General features: G+C 39.5%; 1 pseudogene; it reads left to right on the plus strand.

The window, feature by feature from the left end:
• The first annotated feature begins 5,879 nt into the window (after positions 1-5,879).
• LOC127491786 (E2F-associated phosphoprotein-like) lies at positions 5,880-7,055 on the plus strand (annotated as a pseudogene).
• The last annotated feature ends 2,300 nt before the right edge of the window (positions 7,056-9,355 follow it).

The following is a 9,355-nucleotide window of genomic DNA, read 5'->3' on the forward strand; positions in this document are numbered from 1 at the left end:
AATGTTCATACCACGGTCTTTGGTTAACTCACTGGCTGTCAACCGGAGTGGTTATGGTCAAAATAGCTCCCTTGAAAAAGATGCACATTCTGTGAAGCCTTTATTGTGAAAAGCACTGAGAGATTACAGAGATGGATAAAGTGATGCTCCCCACCCCCACAATCATCCAGGGAAAAAGCCATAAGGCTGAGCACAATAAATTGCATTGAGTTAAATGTATGTTATGAAAAATTGGGAAGCTGGGCACACAGTGTCATGCAGGAGACAAATGGGGTTAGTCTGGTGATTTCTTAGAGGAAGGAGACAAACATGCTTAGTATGAGGCAATGCTTTATTCAGTGGTCCAGAGGTTTTGGAGGCAGTGCTTCTTCACAGAATAAACAGTATTTCTTACTTTCTGTATCCCTAATGAACTGTATTTTCCCCCTGGTTGCTAATGAAAGGTAGAATGTGCCAGAGTATTTCTGTTTGGGAAGAATAGATATTTGGCACTAAATAGAAATATATCAGAGTGTTGTTTTTGTTTGAACTCTCAGGTTGAGACTATGAGAAGGTGCAATGGGTAGCAGGGCAGATATCTTTAATATCTTTAACCAAAATGTTTGTGGTTTTAATGCTGAGAGACTGTCCTTATCAGAGCTAAGCAATTCTTTAGATAGAAAAGGGCTCAACCTTGAGCATGCCTTTCATATGCAAATCAACCAGCTCAGAGCCCTTGCTCTGAACTGCCTCCTTTGTCTAGTTTTTCAACTCCAGGCAGCAATATTCTTCTGCCCTTAGTAGCCAGGGACAGTACCAGGCTTGCTAGACACTACTGTACAGCCCAAAGCCCTCTGACATAATTTGCACTAGCCAGTGCTAAACTGGGTCCTCTGCCCTACCTTGCCTCTCCCTGGGGAGACACATCAGAGGCCGTGAGTCATGCTTCCACCTCAACCCTTTGGCTCTCTGAGCAAACCCAATGCTTGCCCATGTGGCATGTGTGAAGTCACATGCCTCCTCCTCCCATTGGGAAATGTGAGTGCAGTCATGTGTCACTTTCTGATGGGGATGCATTGTGAGACAAATGCTATCAGGTGACTTTGACACAATGTCAACGTCACAGGGCATGCTTGCAAACACTAAGATACTACAATGCCACTAGCTACAATCTTATGGGACCACTGTGCTATACGTGGTCTGCTGTTCAATGAAAACTTTTATGGGGGTGCATGACTGTAATAAAAATCTTTTAATGGCCTTAGCCTTGCAGTGATACCATTCAGTCATTTCCATAAACTAAAAATGTATGGGGGTACATTTTGAGACAAAAGGTGGTTCTGAGTGATCCACTTGGGACAGAAAAATGCTTGGATCTTGGACTATCTGCTTCTTGGGGCTCATAGAGTAGGGTGAGCCTTTCTCCTTGTTAAACTTTTTACAAAAACATGATTTCCTGTAGTGGCATAGTATTACATCTACATCTACATAATGATTTATTTAATCAATCTCTTGATTCGGATTGCTGTTTTCATTTTCTCACTCTTATAAATATTTCTATAAGTATATTTTTAGATAGAATGAACATCGTTTTCTATTTGCTTTAAAGTTAATAAAAGCAAAATGATTGGATCCAAAGATGTGCGCTTGACTGAGATGAAATGAACCGAGAAGGGAAGCAATCCCTGAAAATCCTGAAGGTACAGTCTGCTTTTGGTTGTGTTTGTATTTTCTGTTTTTAGAATAAGACTGAGATTCACTGTGTCCTAGGTAACTTCCACACTCCGTCTCCACACCCCAACTAACTGTCAGTGAAAAGTTTTAAATGTCACACATATTTTAATCTTTATAGTTAAATCAATTGATGTAATACATGGCTGCTACCGGCATGTTAATAGATACAGTCAAATTGTTAGACAGTGATTTCATCATTATCACCACAACTCTTAAGGTGTTTCAACATGTTCGTCACCATGTCTTACAATAAAATGAGCTGTCATACCAGACTGTGCTCTCTTCTGCAGACATTCTGAGCAGAGAAAGAGGACGGCAGCAGTGATTGGAAACCTGGAAATGTGTAGAAGTAAAATGAAGTCCAAGTGTGATTCTGATGTGACACTTGATTTATTCTGGAAGTAAGGATTTCAGAACATCTACATCCAAGTGCCGAAATTTCTTCCCTTCAGGTACTTCAGAGGTTCTGAATCCAGAAGAGTGAAGCTGCTGTTACATTTTGTGAGGGACTTGGTGGCCTGAAACAACTCCTATAGCTACAATTTCTTCATACTCGTCACCGGCAGCAAAGTTTTAGTCTTTGAGGACAGATTTGCTTATTGGCAAGTGTCATGTGTTATTAAGATCCTAAGTTGATTTTTTTCTGTGTCAAAATGAACCTCAACTTCTTTAAGGTAAAGTCATCACTTTTTTCCCCTACATCTTGGAAACTGGTTTTAAAGACATAACCAAGGAAAATGCTTCCAAGATATTTTTGAATACATGTAGTAGCATTGAGGAGCATTGGGGCATGAACCTTTGGACTTCTAAAGCAATGGCTTAGTTGTAATTTTTCTGGACACATACACACGCCTGTGTATGCACATTGATATCAGCAAAGGAGTCAACCATGTGCACTGAATGTGTATGGAGGGCCTTTCTAAGATTCTTCACCTCTGTTTTCAGTTTTCCTAGTTAGAGAAAGTATGGAAAGTGTCAAGGTTAGCATTATACTACCCAGCATCTATATTTGCTTCTGTAATTAATATGAGAGAACATCTCCCTTTTGGTAAGTATCTCAGATAGAGAAATCTGGCAGAAAGAATTTCTGGACATTGGTGCAAGGGTTTGGCACAGTGGTTAAAATGATGTTTGGGATGCCCGTCATCCATATCAGAGGGTCTGGGTTTGAGACCCAATTCCACTCCCAGTTCCAGCTTTTTGCTAATATGCCTTCTGAGAGGCAGTAAGTGATGATTCAAGTACTTGGATCCCTGACACACATGGGGAAGACCAGGATTGAATTCCTGTCTCCTGGATTCAGCCTGGCCCAGTCCCAGATGTTGTAGGCTTTTGGTGAGTGGGACATTTCTGTTTTTGGCTCTCTGTGTTTTACCCTTTCTGTCTCTGGCTCTCAAATAACTAAAAAAAAGTTTCTGGACATTAGGAGAACATTCAATGTATGTTTCCAGTTTTTAATTGTCTAGGTAAAATGTACAAAGGTAGACTTTCTTATGCAATACAGGAATCCAAGAATTCTGGAGAAGAATTATTGAGGGAAGAGCTTGAGATTGGGTTGTCTAAGGCTTTTTACTCTTTAGGAGGCCACATTCTCTCTTCCTGATAATCCAGGGAAGCATTCACTTCATTGCGTTGTTGCCTAAAAGAGTTGATTGTGTTCTCAAGCCACTCATAGAGACTAAGTGCCTGATTTGACTCCCTCATGGGGTATTGTAAATATCAAAAGAGGTCATGCAAATAAAAGACCCTTAAAAATGTTTTCTACTTACATTATCAATAGGTCTTGAGTCATCTCATAGCATTAGCAACATCAGATAGCCTGAGAAATGTGCTACTAGAATGCTAAAAATCCATTTGAGATCTAGAAAAGCTGCTGATAACTTAATGGAAATTATATCAAAATTGGTTTATGAGATGGGAATTGATGATACAGCAGCAGACATCATAGAGAAAACTGTTCTCAGAGATGTAAAATCCATTCCTCACATCTCCACCTTACCCTGACTGCTCATCCCCAGGCTGGCTCCCTCGGCAGCTGGGTTTTAGACTGAAGCTTGGGAATAGAGTGAGGGGGACTTCTCCAAAGAATTTTCAGTTTTGCTCTTGGGGACTCCAGCCAATTCTGTGATGTGTGTGTGTGTGTATACCTACATGGCACACTGCAGGACAAATTGAACTGCAGTAATTTTGTGGTGCAGGGAAGAGTATAATGCAAGTGGCAACTACTTATAACAAATGTAGACTGAGTCGTTATTAGAAAGATTAGCACTCACAGTTGGTACTACAGATAGAAGCATGCAACAAGCAAGAAAATAGGTGTAGAGGAAGAAGCCATTTAGAATGGAGAGCACACACTGGACAATGGAAGTAGACAGGAGGAATTGTGTCAAATCCATCTATTCCCCTTGCTATAGTCATCCCTAGTCTAAGCTACCATTATCTTTGGCCTGTTAACAGACATTCTGGACCCCTTCCAATTTGTTCTCCTTGCACTGATCTTTAATAATCCCCAAATGTGTTATGACACCTCCCTGACTAAAACTTTGTGGCTTCCCATTGTTCATAAGCTGAAGACAAAACTCTGTGTGTGTGTGTGTGTGAGCAAAGCAAGATTTATTTAAGTCAGAAACCTCATACAGCATTTGGAATGGGGCTCCAAGAGAGGAAGCCCTGAGAAACTTATCAAACGGGATCTTTTAAGCACAATTCAGTGAAGGAACAGAATAGCAGCTAACAATCAACCAGAGGGTAGAGTCAAACTTTTAAGTTGCCCAGCAAGTTCTGCCAAGTCTAGTTTCTGGCCCCTTTCCACCTCATCTTGCATCACCTCCCTTCAGGTTGTGTGTCAGCCACATGCTTGTCTTCTTTACATTTAAAAAAAATTTTTTTTAAAGATTTATATTTTATTTATTTGAAAGGCAGAGTTACACAGAGGAGAGAGAGAGAGAGAAAGAGATATCAATCTTCCATCCTTTGGTTCATTTCCACAATGGCCACAATGGCTGGGACTGTGCAGGGATGAACTCAGGAGCCCAGAGCTTCTTCCAGGTCTCCCACAAAGGTGCTGGGTTCTAAGGACTTGGACTATCTTTTGCTGTTTTCCCAGGTGCATTAACAGGGAGCTGGATTGGCAGTGGAGGATCCGGGACTTGAACCAGCACCCATATGGGATGCTGGTGTGGCAGGCAGAGTCTTAACCTGCTGGGCCACAGTGCCTGCCCTTTCTTTTCAACACTTGTGGTTACTATACTCCTTCTAGGGACAGTGACTCTGGACCTGTGGTTCCTTCTGTGTGGAGCACACCCTTCACATGTTCATGTCCACACTTTCAGATTGAAGTTTCTCCCTGATCTCCTTGTTTAGGTCAAATTTCCCAATTGTTGGTCTGCCCTAAATCATTTTTTGTGTCTGTTTCACATGTTAGACTATCTATCATATTTGTCTATGATTCTCTCACCAAGTAAAATATTAATTCTAGATGAAGGACCCTTCTTGGTTGAGTTAGTGGTATTATCAGCACCTAGCACATACTAAATTCTCAAAAATACACATTGAAGAAATAAAGCAAATAGTGAGAAATAATGGAAAACCTTTCCAAGATCGGACCAGAAAAGTCTTCTCAAAGGCATTGTCCTGACAGGGGCTTTAGAAGAACTTATAAGATAATTCACCTTTCTGTGTCTGCTTTTCTGCTCCAGGTGAGTGGAAATTCTATTTTCTAACTTTAAACCTTTATATTATATCAGAGTTCCCAGTTAACACCAGATTTCCTAAATTTCTTTTATTGAAATAGCTTTAAATTCTGAGTAGAAGAGAATCTTTTTCTATAAAACTTGTTATCTAGTTTAGAAGTTATTCAACTTTATCTACAAATCAAGAAAATTCCCACCACCAGTGAGACTTTGTCAGGGACTGGTTGGTGATTCTTTGTCTACCAAGCTGTGTATTTCTCTTTGTTTGGTTTATGGATGTGACAGTGGAGGCCAATATGATAAGACAGAGTGAAATTCATCTACTACAGGAGGATTTGGCCTTTTTCTTGCCAAATGTTATTAAATGCTTTAAGATAGAGTCATCCTCAAAACAAAAAAATTCATTAAAGATGCAGTTCAAACATGTAACCTGGGATTATAGCTCTGGTATCAAGAATCATTCATCAAAATAGATTTTGATATCCTTTGTAATTTTTGAATGACATCCTTTGCTTATTACTGACATGTGATTTATTTTACAGGATTACTACCAATGTAAAGTCCAAGTTAGGGGAGGCACCAGTGGAGTAAATAGAGATGCTACATTGTGTGTATGGCCTGGGCAGGTCCATCCAAGCCACCACGAACCAGCTGTCGGATGACTATGACCCTGATGTGATTGAGGAGCCTAGCAAAGAGGAGCTGCTTTGGTCAGTTCTGAAGATGAAGCGGATGTGCTTTTACGTGGAACTCCAGACCCAAACTGAAAACTCACCCGAGAATGTCTTACTGGAGAAAGTGAACCACCTAACGAAGATGAATTTGAGAAAGAAATGGAAGCGGAATTAAATTCTACCATACAAACAAAGAGGACAAGTTATCTTCTCCCGGAACAAGGTCTTCCTCAGGATATGGGAAAGTTGGAATGATATTGACAAAGTACTGATTTGATTCTGATTCTCAGGAAGAAGACACAGTAGCATAGATGACCAGGAAAAAGAAGAATAAATGGCACAGGATTCCAACAAATGGTTAATTACCACATGATCCTGAGAAAGATAACAGAGACCAGTCCTGGGTTGAGGCATAGAAATGTGTTATCATGGTTTTGGATTACAGAAATCATGCCAACATATTCGATTCCAAATAGTGGTGCTGTTTTGAATTGCCTCATTGCATGACCACACTGTGTCTTGATTTCCCAGAGGAATGAATCTTACAAAACTCAGCAAGGAGCAATGTTTGTGATGAATTGTTCTATCAACAAAGGGGAGGTTCTAAGATATAAAAGCCCAGAGAACAGGAAGAAAAGGCAAGGCCATAAGAAGCTGAGGTCTAACCATGAAGATGCTACACAGCAGGTGGGGACAGGAGTGGGAGAAATCTATCACCCAGGCCATGTGTACTGAACGTTCTATTTAAGTGGTAATCTACAACAAATACAAAGTTTTTCATTTTTTCAACATTTTGGCAAGTCATTCTAAACAGTGCAACTGGCATCTAACTGCCCAATATTGCATATAAGGCAAATGTGGACAGCTTTTTTACCCCTGCCTATTCATTATTGTAACTTAACATTGAGTTTTTATTTGAGAAAGCAATACTTTATCTATGTAGATGAGAACAGTTATCAACCTTCATCTTCCCTTTTTCTCTTTTTTGTCCTTCAATTTTCTCCAAATACCAATGGAACTGATAATTCATTTGCTTTTTGAAAGACATTAGGAAACTGTGGGGCTTTTTACTTATTAAAGCTCTACAATTAAACAACCAACCAAACAAAAACACAACAAAGTCCAAGTTTAAGAATGCTTAATCATCTACATCATCAACTGTCAATACAGGGTGTTGTAGGAGAGCACGCACTGCCTTCTAATAAACATTCCAAGGTCTGGAAAGATGTTAGAGGCTGCAGGCTTCAGATTTCAGGTGGCATTTGCTCAGTTCCATAAGCATGTGTTGTGTGCTGCTAAATGGCAAGCATCATGCTAATCCTGGTCAAGAAGCAGTGTAAGCAGGAATCCTAGAGAGAAAGCAACTTAAGTAACTTTTTGAGGATTATCCTGTAGACTTGAGGTTCATAATAGTCTCATACTTTATTCTCAATTTTGTTGCAGGTTAGAATAGTCCCCCGAGACTGATTGTCTCATGCATGTGGAAGCACCCACTATAGTCTCTGGAAATAGATAGTAATAAAAGTTGGTTCCAAGTATTGAGAACTTGAATTTGATGGCAGTTTCCTGTGCCAATTTCCCCAATTCAGAGAATTTTTTTTTTACCTCGGAAATCACACTAAAGATCTTTGCTCTTATAAATCAATTTCTCTAAAAAGGGAAGCTTGCAGATTCATATCTTTTTCAAGGTTTAACTTATCTTCCAAAGAATTATGATTTGCTCTGATGAAAGAAATCTTAAACATACCAAACTAATTGCAGACCGGATTCTGCAGTATTCATCGAAGTCCAAAGTTTTAAATCGTTTTCATAAATTACAGTGGAATGAAGGAAGGGAAATGATATGAGGGCAGAAGTGGTTATTTTTGTGACTTATAAGAAAAGTGTTTTATTCCTCACAATTACTCATCCTTTGGGAGCAGGAACAATCTTTTATATGGAAAAGTAACCAATCATGGCATATGATTGGAAGGGCACATCAAGGTTCCTCTTTATGCTAATCAATACACAGCCTCTGTTTGATCTGCCACCATGAAATTCCAACTCTTGTAGCTCCATATAAAGGCAAGAATCATCTGGAAAAACACAAAAAGACTCTCCAGTAAAGGTAATATTTTATATCTCTACCAGATAAATTTTAGATTTTAAAATTTATTTTAATTATAAATTTTAAAAAATAACAAAACTTAAAATTATCTGGTCTGTTGGCTGGTCTTTAAGGAAATGGAAGGTGCTAGTCCCTATAAAATATTAAGTCACAGCAGGATCATTACATGTTAGTGGCTTTACAAGGACGACCCTAGCATGGATGAGGATATTCTCTGTGATTCCATGAGCACTGGTATGGGCAATCCCTGAGGACATAGCTGTGTCTCCCTGCTGTAGTTCCCAGTATGTGGAACTCTGTAGTTTTTTTTTTTTTTAACTGAGGTGAAAATAAAGCTAATAGATTCAGATATCTTGCATTGTTTTTTAAATTTTTATTTATTTATTTGGGTGACAGAGAGACAGAGATAGAGACAGAGCTCCCATCTGCTGGTTCACTCCCCAGATGTTTGTCATGGTCAGGACTGGACAGAGTTAAAGTTGAGAGCTCAGAACTTGCTTGATCCATTACTTACTGCCTCCCATGGTCTGCATTAGCAGGAAGTTGGGGTCAGGAGAGAAGCAGCAGCCAACTATTGAACCTGGACACCCTCATGTGGGGACATAAGCATCTCAACTAGCATCTTGACTGCTAGTTTAAACACTTACTCCAGTGTTTTGTTGTTGTTGTTGTTTTGTTTTAAATTCTTTTGGATAAATGCATTGCTTTTACTAAAGCTGGGCTGTATGAATACACATAGTCTCCTTCCATTTTTTGCTATGCCATATTATGCAACAGATGAATTTAAAAACTTAAAAGTTGAGGCTGGTGTGGTGTAGCAGGTTAAGACACTGCTTGTGACATTGACATCCCATATCATAATAAAGCACAAGATTCAAACCCTGGCTGCTTTGTTCCAATCCAGCTCCCTGCCAATGTGCCTGGGGAGGCAGCAAAAGATGCCCAAGTACTTGGGCCCCTGCCCACCCATGTAGGACACTTGGGAGTGAATGAGCACATTGAAGATCTCTCTATCTTGCATTTCCCCAACCCCCGACTCTCTGTCACTGTCAAATTTTAAAAGTCTTTAAAAAGTGGTCTTAAAGTGTAGTATAATCAGAATTACTCAACAATGCTATTCATGTTTTCTGTCATATACTTGAAGTTTGTGTTATATCTACAAATGGTGT

The sequence above is a fragment of the Oryctolagus cuniculus genome, chromosome 3, assembly GCF_964237555.1.
Source record: "Oryctolagus cuniculus chromosome 3, mOryCun1.1, whole genome shotgun sequence".
NCBI lineage: Eukaryota > Metazoa > Chordata > Mammalia > Lagomorpha > Leporidae > Oryctolagus > Oryctolagus cuniculus.